The 10,829-nt window shown below is 40.6% G+C and overlaps 1 non-coding gene across 1 annotated transcript; it reads left to right on the top strand.

Moving 5' to 3' along the window:
• The first annotated feature begins 10,068 nt into the window (after positions 1-10,068).
• On the top strand, positions 10,069-10,176 carry LOC112745938 (small nucleolar RNA R71). The gene has a single exon (XR_003173842.1). It is a non-coding gene; the product is annotated as a small nucleolar RNA R71 (small nucleolar RNA).
• Positions 10,177-10,829: the final 653 nt, after the last annotated feature.

Here is a 10,829-nt window from a genome sequence, read left to right as displayed (position 1 = left end):
TGGGCTAACCCATTCACTATCTGAAATAGGATAGATGATACCTGCTTCCAACAGTCTGGTCACTTCCTTTTTGACAACTTCCAAGATAGTGGAATTTAATCTTCTTTGGGGTTGACGGACTGGTCTTGCTCCCTCTTCTAAAAATATTCTGTGCTCACATACTTGAGGTTTGATGCCTACTATTTCTGCCAAACTCCACCCAATTGCCTTCTTATGCCTCCTCAGTACATCGAGTAACTGCTCTTCTTGTTGTGAAGTGAGTTTCCTTGCAATGATAACTGGAAACTTCTTCTCATTTTCAAGATAAGTATATTTGAGATGTGGAGGAAAAGGTTTTAATTCCAACTTCTGATTATGGGCAGGCTCTGGATTGTCTGGAGCTTGTGAAAATGCTGAGGTGCCCTCATTGTCAGTCAAGAGGGTCCCCACACTTGGACCTTGTCCAGTGTGCCTCTCTTCTAACTCTTCCTTGTGAACTTCAGCTACAGTTTCATCTATGACATCACACTGGAAGATAGAATGATCTTCTGGAGGGTTGTTTATGACTCCATTCAGATTGAAGATTACTATTCGGCCATCTATTTCAAAAGAGTATGTTCTTGAAAAAGCATCCAATTTGAATTTTGATGTCTTCAGGAATGGTCTTCCAAGTAGGATTGATGATGGCTTATCTGAGTCATTATGGGGAATCTCCAAGATATAAAAATCAGTGGGGAATGTAAGCCCTTTAATGTTCACTAAAACATCTTCAGCAACTCCAGCCACTGTAATAATGCTTTTATCTGCTAACACAAAATGAGCTGCCGACCTTTTTAAAGGAGGGAGCCTCAAAATATCATATATAGACAAAGGCATTATACTAACACATGCTCCTAAATCACACATGCAATCATAAATTACTACTCCACCAATAGTACAACTAACTATACAAGGACCTAGGTCGCTACACTTTTCAGGTAATCCTCCCATTAAAGCAGATATGGAACTACCTAAAGGAATAGTTTCTAATTCATTAATTTTGTCTTTATGAATACATAAATCTTTTAGAAACTTTGCATATTTAGGTACCTGTTGAATAACATCAAAAAGAGGAACAGTTACCTCAACTTTTTTGAATATTTCTACCATTTTGGGATCGAGCTCCAGCGGCTTCCTGGGCTTCCTTGCAATTTGTGGAAATGGAATGGGAGTGGTGTTTTTTACAGTGTCTGCGCCTTTTGGTGCTTCCTCCTGTGGTTGGGCTTCTTCTTTTTCAGTTATATCCTGTATGTCCTCTTTCTCTTCAACATCTTCTATTTCTACTACCTCTTCAGCTGAGGCGTGTTCTGGTGAGCTTAGCTCCTCCTGATTCCTCTCCTGTAGTGTGGTTCCGGACCTCAGGGTGATGGCATTAATACCTCCCTTTGGATTGGATAATGGTTGAGAGGGGATTCTAGTGGAGCTTGAGGGTTGGTTACTGGAATTTTTCATTGATCCAATCTGTGAGACAAGAGCTTGCAAAGTAGAGGTTAGACCATTCAGGCTGGCATTAATGTTATTCATAATGTTATTTTCCATGGTCTGTTGTCTCCGCTCAAAAGATTGTAATAACTCTTCATTAGAAGATGAAGAAGGATGAGTAAATTGAGAGGTCTGCTGTTGGGTATTCTGTGGTCCTTGGGATTGCCTCAAGTGAGGTATTCTGTAAGGTTGACTCTGCTGCCTATTGTTGTTATTATTCCACCTCTGATTTCCCTGATTATCTCTGCCTCCTCTGTTATTGTTGTCCCTCCAATTCTGGTTAGAATTATCCTGCCATCCATGGTTATGATTTCCACCTTGATTGTACCCTTGGTTGGGGCGGTCATAGAAGTTATGAGTGGACGCCACCATGTTGTCTTCCTGCTGGAGTTGCAGGCATTCATCAGTATAATGGCTATAATCAGCACAAATTCCGCAAACTCTCTGTGGGACTAACTGTTGGCCTTGCTGTGGTGGAGGATGCTGAGCTTGATGAACTTGTTGTTGATTCAATTGCATTTGCTTCAGCAAGTTGGTCATTTTACAGATACTCTGAGCTAGAGCAGCAGTCTCTCTGCTAGAGGATACTTCTGCAACGACTTTTGAACGGCCTTGTTTCTGCCTGTGGTTCCTAGTGGATTCAGCTAAGTCGCTGATTAATTGCCATGCCTCATCAGTGGTCTTGTACTTCTTCATAGACCCATTGCTAGCACTTTCCAATGTGGTCTTATCTTGGGGCCTCATGCCCTGTGTGATATAGCTGAGTAACACTATCTTGTCAATCCTGTGGTGGGGGCATGCTTCCAGAAGATTATTGAAGCACTCCCAGTATTCAAAGAGAGTCTCGTTGTCATCTTGAACAATCGTGGAAATGTCTTTCCTTAGTTTATCAGTAACTTCAGATGGAAAGAATTTTTCCAAAAATTCTTTTCTAAGTGTATCCCAGTTGGATACATTTGCTAGGGGTTGAGTGTAATACCACTCTCTTGCTTTTCCCTCAAGAGAAAACGGGAAAGCATTCAACAAAATTGAAGTTTCATCTACACCATCACGCCTGATAGTAGAACAGGTTGCTTGGAAATATCTCAGGTGCTTGATAGGCTCTTGAGCTGGTAAGCCATGAAACTTGGGCATCAAATTGAGCAGTGCAGTCTTTATTTCAAAATCTGTAGCCACCGCTGAGTGATGCGCTTGAAACGGTTGCATTGTAAAATCAGGGGCTCCTTCCTCCTGGATAGTAATTCTCCTAGGTTCTGCCATGTCGTCTGCACGTGAATCAACTGAATCAGTAGAACGGGGGCTGGTTTCTTCTTCAACTGACGTTTCAGATCCGCCCTCAGAGAGGACTAACCGACGCCGAGCTTGCCTTATTCGTGAAATAGTCCTTTCAATTTAAGGATCGAATATTGGCAAGCTTGGATCAGGAAGTGAACGCGTCATTTGACGAAAGAAACATGTAGCTCATAGTAGCAAAATAAAATAAAATGCAAATAAATAAATTCTAATTAATAACTTTAGCACTCTATTGCAACTCCCTGGCAACGGCGCCAAAAATTGATGCGGGCAGAAATTGGCGAATTAAAAATTGTTAATTTATATGCGTTGCAAGTATAGTTCTTAACTCGCCAGAAATCTGCCTATCAATTTAAAAGGTGTCACAGAAAATTGAAATTAAAATACTGGGAGTATGAATCCCAGGTCTCTCCCAACGAGTTGCAGAAAAGTGTGCTATTTTATTAATCAAATATTTTCAAAAAGGTTTGAGTTGAGTGAATAGGGAATTAAATTGGAGAATTTGAATAATGTAAATAAAAGCCTTGACTGGGAGTTGATTAGTTGGAATCCCTATTATTGTTGGAATACTCTCAAGATTAATTGACAATTAAAGGTTTTCCTGTTTAGTTATCCTTTACTAGGTAAGGGAAAGTCAAACAAGTTGGAATGCTACGTCTATTCACAAGTTGCAATCCACTTAATTAAAAGAGATTGGTGTTAGTGACTAGAAGGCAATCCAACCATAAACCCAATTACAATTTTTCTTTCAAGCCTTCCAACTCAAGGGTTCCTTTCAATCAATTCCCCGTCAAGTTAGGGAACTACTCGCTCATTGTGAATGTAAAATTCATAGCATATGAAAAGGAATTAAAGAAAGACATTGTAAATAAAAATCAAAATAGTCAATTAAAAATAAAAGTGATCCTTGTATTAAATAATCCTAAAAATATTCCAATGGTAAAATTAAACAAAGCAAAGGACATGGAAGAGTAAAGCCAAGTAAAGAAAATGAACTAGAATGACGAAGTCTTGATGAGGTAATAGCTCTTCTCAATATCCCAATGCAAAAGCAAGAGAAAATTAAAATCCTAAGAACTATGAATGTGTAGAGAGAAAACCTAGGAGAGGAGTAAAAACTAGATCTGAAACTAAAAACTGTGTAGAATGAATGTTGTCTTTGGTTTTTGCATGTTCTCTGGCTCTAGTCTGCTGTTCTGGGCCGAAAACTGGGTCAAAATAGGGTCCAAAATCGCCCCTAGTGAATTCTGTAGATTATGCAGATCGCGCATGTCACGCGATCGCGTCATCCATGCGGACACGTCATTCGCGTTTTTCCCTGCCACGCATTCGCGTCGTCCATGCCTCTGCGTCACTTGTGCTTTTCCAATCCGCGCGGTCGCGTGAGCCATGCGACCGCGTCACTGCAATTTCTCCTCTTCTGCGCAGTCGCGTGAACCATGCGGCCGCGTCACTTCTCGCTGGTTATCTCCTCAATTTCTTGTGTTCCTTCCATTTTTGCTAGCTTCCTTTCCAATCTCCAACTCATTCATGCCCTATAAAGCATGAAACGCTTAACACACTGATCATGGCATCGAATGGAATAAAGGAGAATTAAAATGCATAATTAAAAGTCCCCAGGAAGCAGTTTTCAATCATGTAATAATTTCAGGAAGGAAATATAAATGCATGCTAAATTAATGAATAAGTGGGTAAGGATCATGATAAAACCACACAATTAAACACAATATAAACCATAAAATAGTGGTTTATCACAGTGCATATTTTTGAATTTGTTGTTTATAAATGTTAAAATTATTGGCTCTTGAAAGAATAATGAAAAAGGAGAAATGTTATTGATAATCTGAAAAATCATAAAATTGATTCTTGAAGTAAGAAAAAGTAGTGAAGAACACAAAGCTTGCGAAAAAAAGTGGCAAAAAGAGAGAGAGAGAGAGAGAGAGAGAGAGAGAGAGAGAGAGAGAGAGAGAAAGAAAGAAAAAGAAAAAGCAAACAGAAAAAGCCAATATCCCTTTAAACCAAAAGGCAAGGGTAAAAATGATCCAAGGCTTTGAGCATTAATGGATAGGAGGGCCCAAAGGAATAAAATCGTGGCCAAAGCGGCTAAATCAAGCTGTCCCTAACCATATGCTTGTGGCGTGAAGATGTCAAGTGAAAAGCTTGAGACTGAGCGGTTAAAGTCGTAGTCCAAAGAAAAAAGAGTGTGCTTAAGAGCTCTGGGCATCTCTAACTGGGGACTCTAGCAAAGCTAAGTCATAATCTGAAAAGGTTCACCCAGTTATGTGTCTGTGGCATTTATGTATCCGATGGTAATACTGGAAAACAAAATGCTTAAAGCTCATCACAACCCCAAACTTAAATTGTTGCTTGTTCCCAAGCAACTAAAAATAAAATAGGATAAAAAGAAGAGAAAATACAATAAATCTCAAACTTATCAATGAACTTAGTTCCAATTAGATGAGCGGGGCTTATAGCCTTTTTGCTTCTGAACAGTTTTGGCATCTCACTTTATCCATTGAGGTTCAGAATGATTGGCATTTATAGGAACTTAGAATTCAGATAGTGTTATTGATTCTCCTAGTTCAGTATGTTGATTCTTGAACACAGCTACTTTATGAGTCTTGGCTGTGGCCCTAAGCACTTTGTTTTCCAGTATTACCACCAGATACATAAATGCCACAGACACATAATTGGGTGAACCTTTTCAGATTGTGACTCAGCTTTGCTAAAGTCCCCAATTAGAGGTGTCCAGGGTTCTTAAGCACACTCTTTTTTTGCTTTGGACCTTGACTTTAACCGCTCAGTCTCAAGTTTTCACTTGACACCTTCACGCCACAAGCACATGCTAAGGGACAGCTTGGTTTAGCCGCTTAGGCCAGGATTTTATTCCTTTAGGCCCTCCTATCCACTGATGCTCAAAGCCTTGGATCCTTTTTATTACCCTTGCCTTTTGGTTTTAAGGGCTATTGGCTTTTTGCTCTTGCCTTTTGGTTTAAAGAGCTTTTGGCTTTTTCTGCTTGCTTTTTTTCTTTTTCTTTTTTCTTTTTTCGCCATTTTTTTCTGCAAGCTTTTGTATTCACTGCTTTTTCTTGCTTCAAGAATCATTTTTATGATTTTTCAGATTATCAAATAACATGTCTCATTTTTCCTTATTCTTCAAGAGCCAACATATTTAACATTCATAAACATCAACTTCAAAAGACATATGCACTATTCAAGCATTCATTCAGAAACAAAAAATATTGTCACCACATCAAAATAATTAAACTAGTTTCAAGGATGAATTCGAAACCATGTACTTCTTGTTCTTTTGTAATTAAAACAGTTTTCATTTAAGAGAGGTGATTGATTCATATTCATAACTTTAAGGCATAGACACTTAGACACTAATGATCATATAGTAGAGACACAAACATAATTAAACATGAAGCATGGAAACCGAAAAATAGGAAAATAACTAAACAAGGAAATTAAGGAATGAGTCCACCTTAGTGAGGGTGGCGTCTTCCTCTTCTTGAAGAACTAATGGTGCTCTTGAGCTCCTCTATGTCTCTTCCTTGTCTTTCTTGCTCCTCTCTCATAGCTCTTTGATCTTCTCTAATTTCATGGAGGATGATGGAGTGCTCTTGGTGCTCCACCCTTAGTTGCCCGATGTTGGAACTTAATTCTCTTAGAGAAGTGTTGATTTGTTCCCAATAATTCTGTGGAGGAAAGTGCATTCCCTGAGGCATCTCGGGGATTTCATGGTGAGGAATTTCCTCATGCTCATGTTGAGGTCCATGATCTCTTATTTGCTCCATCCTTTTCTTAGTGATGGGCTTGTCCTCTTCAATGAGGATGTCTCCCTCTATGTCAATTCCAGCTGAATTGCAGAGGTGGCATATGAGGTGAGGAAAGGCTAACCTTGCCCAAGTGGAGGAATTGTCAGCTACCTTGTAAAGTTCTTGAGGTATAATCTCATGAACTTTCACCTCCTCTCCAATCATGATAGTATGGATCATGATGGCCCGGTCTATAGTAACTTCAGACCGGTTACTAGTAGGAATGATTGAGCGTTGAATGAACTCTAGCCATCCCCTAGCCACTGGTTTGAGGTCATGCCTTCTTAATTGAACTGGCTTGCCTCTTGAGTCAATTTTCCATTGAGCTCCTTCCACACATATGTCCATTAGGACTTGGTCCAACCTTTGATCAAAGTTGACTCTTCTAGTGTAGGGGCGTGCGTTTTCTTCCATCATTGGCAAGTTGAACGTCAACCTTACATTTTCCGGACTGAAATCTAAGTAATTCCCCCGAACCATGGTGAGCCAATTCTTTGGATTCGGGTTCACACTTTGATCATGGTTCCTAGTGATCCATGCATTTGCATAGAACTCTTGAACCATTAGGATCCCAACTTGTTGAATGGGGTTGGTGAGAACTTCCCAACCTCTTCTTTGGATCTCAAGTCGGATCTCCGGATACTCATTCTTTTTGAGTTTGAAAGGAACCTCAGGGATCACTTTCTTCTTGGCCACAACTTCATAGAAGTGGTCTTGATGGACCTTAGAGATGAATCTCTCCATCTCCCATGACTCAGAGGTGGAAGCAATTGCCTTCCCTTTCCTTTTTCTAGAGGTTTTTCTGGCCTTAGGTGCCATAGATGGTTATGGAAAAACAAAAAGTAATGCTTTTTACCATACCAAACTTAAAATGTTTGCTCGTCCTCGAGCAAAAGAAGAAAGAAAGAAGTAGAAGAAGAAGAAAAATGGAAGAAAGAGAGAGATGGTTTCGGCCAAGGGGAAGAAGAGAGGATTTTGTTGTGTGAAAATGAATAGGGAATGAGGGGTTTATATAGGAGTGGGGAGGGGTTTAGGGTTCGGCCATTTAGGGTTGGGTTTGGGAGGGAAATTATTTTGAATCAAAGGTAGGTGGGGTTTTTGGGGAAGAGAGGATGGAGTTGATTGGTGAGGGGTATTTGGGGAAGAATGTTATGAAAAGGTGTGAAGAGGAGAGAAGAAGGGTAGGTGGGGATCTTGTGGGGTCCACAGATCCTGAGAGAATCCTGTGGGGTCCACGGATCCAGTGGGGCCAAGGACTTAACATCCCTGCTCCAATTAGGCATGTAAAACGCCCTCTGTAGGCAATCCTGGCGTTTAATGCCAGATTGCAGCATGTTTTTGGCATTAAACGCCACTTCCATGCTTGTTTTGGGCGTTCAACGCCAGTCTGATGCTTGTTTCTGGCGTTTAACGCCAGCTTTCCTCTGGGTGCAATCCTGGAATTTAAATGCCAGACTGCTGCTTGTTTCTGGCGTTTAACGCCTGTTTCATGCTCTATTCTGGCATTAAACGCCAGCCAGATGCTCCTTACTGGCGTTTATACGCCAGTAAGCCCTTCCTCCAGGGTGTGCTGTTTCCAACGCTGTTTTTCATTCTGTTTTCGATTTTTCAGTAGTTTTTGTGACTCCACATGATCATCAACCTAATAAAACATGAAATAACAAAGAGAAAATAAAATAAAAATGATTAAATAACATTGGGTTGCCTCCTAACAAGCGCTTCTTTAATGTCAATAGCTTGACAGTGAGCTCTCATGGAGCCTCACAGATAATCAGAGCAAGGTTGGGACCTTTCAACACCAAACTTAGAGTTTGGTTGTGGGGGTTCAACACCAAACTTTGAGTTTGGTTGTGGCTTCCCAACACCAAACTTAGAGTTTGACTATGGGGGCTTTGTTTGACTCTGCAGTGAGAGAAGCTTTTCATGCTTCCTCTCCATGGTTACAGAAGGAGATCCTTGAGTTTTAAACACAAGGTTGTCCTCATTCAGTTGAAGGACCAACTCTCCTCTGTCCACATCAATCACAGCTCTTGCTGTAGCTAGGAAGGGTCTTTCAAGGATGATGGATTCATCCTCATCCTTTCCAGTGTCTAGGATTATGAAATCAGCAGGGATGTAAAGGCCTTCAACCTTTACTACCACGTCCTCTACTAGTCCATAAGCCTGTTTTCTTGAGTTGTCTTCCATCTCTAATGAAATTCTGGCAGCTTGCACCTCAAAGATTCCCAGTTTCTCCATTACAGAGAGGGGCATGAGGTTTATCCCTGACCCAAGGTCACATAGAGCCTTCTCAAAGGTCATGGTGCCTATGGTACAAGGTATTAAGAACTTTCCAGGATCCTGTTTCTTCTGAGGCAATCTCAGTTGATCCTGATCACTCAGTTCATTGGTGAGTAAGGGAGGTTCATCTTTCCAAGTCTCATTACCAAATAATTTGGCATTCAGCTTCATGATTGCACCAAGGTACTTGGAAACTTGCTCTTCAGTAACATCTTCATTCTCTTCAGAAGAAGAATATTCATCAGAGCTCATGAATGGCATAAGGAGGTTTAATGGAATCTCTATGGTCTCCAGATGAGCCTCAGAGTCCTTTGGTTCCTCAGAGGGAAACTCCTTATTGATCTCTGGATGTCCCAGGAGGTCTTCCTCACTGGGATTCACGTCCTCTCCCTCCCTTGTAGGTTCGGCCATGATGATCAATTCAATGGCCTTGCACTCTCCTTTTGGATTTTCTTCTGTATTGTTTGGGAGAGTACTAGGAGGGGTTTCAGTGACCCTTTTACTCAGCTGGCCCACTTGTGCTTCCAAATTTCTAATGGAGGACCTTGTTTCATTCATGAAACTTAGAGTGGCCTTAGATAGATCAGAGACTATGTTTGCCAAGCTAGATGGGGTCTGCTTAGAACTCTCTGTCTTTTGCTGAGTGGATGATGGAAAAGGCTTGCTATTGCTAAACCTGTTTCTTCCACCATTTTTAAAGCCTTGTTGAGGCTTTTGTTGATCCTTCCATGAGAGATTTGGGTGATTTCTCCATGAGGGATTATAGGTGTTTCCATAGGGTTCACCCATGTAATTCACCTCTGCTATTGCAGGGTTCTCAGGATCATAAGCTTCTTCTTCAGAAGATGCCTCTTGAGTACTGTTGGATGCAGCTTGCATTCCATTCAGACTCTGAGAAATCATATTAACTTGCTGAGTCAATATTTTGTTCTGAGCCAGTATGGCATTCAGAGTATCAATTTCAAGAACTCCCTTCTTTCTGAGGCGTCCCATTACTTACAGGATTCCTCTCAGAAGTGTACATGAACTGGTTATTAGCAACCATGTCAATGAGTTCTTGAGCTTCTGCAGGCGTTTTCTTTAGGTGAATGGATCCACCTGCAAAATGGTCCAGTGACATCTTTGATAGCTCAGACAGACCATCATAGAATATATCCAGAATGGTCCATTCTGAAAGCATGTCAGAAGGACACTTCTTGGTCAGTTGCTTATATCTCTCCCAAGCTTCATAGAGGGATTCACCTTCTTTCTGTCTGAAGGTTTGAACATCCACTCTAAGCTTACTAAGCTTTTGAGGAGGAAAGAACTTGGTTAAGAAAGCCGTGACCAGCTTATCCCAAGAGTTTAGGCTATCTTTAGGTTGAGAGTCCAACCATACTCTAGCTCTGTCTCTTACAGCAAACGGGAAAAGCATAAGCCTGTAGACCTCGGGATCATCCCCATTGGTCTTAACAGTATCACAGATCTGCAAGAATTCAGTCAAGAACTGAAAAGGATCTTCAGATGGAAGTCTATGAAACTTGCAGTTCTGTTGCATCAGAGAAACTAATTGAGGTTTAAGCTCAAAATTGTTTGCTCCAATGGTAGGGATTGAGATGCTTCTTCCATGTAAATTGGAATTAGGTGCAGTAAAGTCACCAAGCATCCTCCTTGCATTGTTATTATTTTCGGCCATATCTTCTTCTTTTTCGAAAATTTCTGTCAGATTTTCTCCAGAGAGTTGTGCTTTAGCTTTCCTTAGCTTCCTCTTTAGAGTCCTTTTAGGTTCAGGATCATCTTCAACAAGAATGTTCTTATCCTTGTTCCTGCTCATATGAAAAAGAAGAAAAAGCAAAAAAGAAAATATGAAATCCTCTATGTCACAGTATAGAGATTCCTTTATGTTAGTAGAAGAAAGTAAGAATAGAAGGAGGAAGAGATGAGAATCTAAACACA

The sequence above is a fragment of the Arachis hypogaea genome, chromosome 14 (assembly GCF_003086295.3).
Source record: "Arachis hypogaea cultivar Tifrunner chromosome 14, arahy.Tifrunner.gnm2.J5K5, whole genome shotgun sequence".
Taxonomy (NCBI): Eukaryota; Viridiplantae; Streptophyta; class Magnoliopsida; order Fabales; family Fabaceae; genus Arachis; species Arachis hypogaea.
This window is presented reverse-complemented; position numbering and strand designations above follow the sequence as displayed.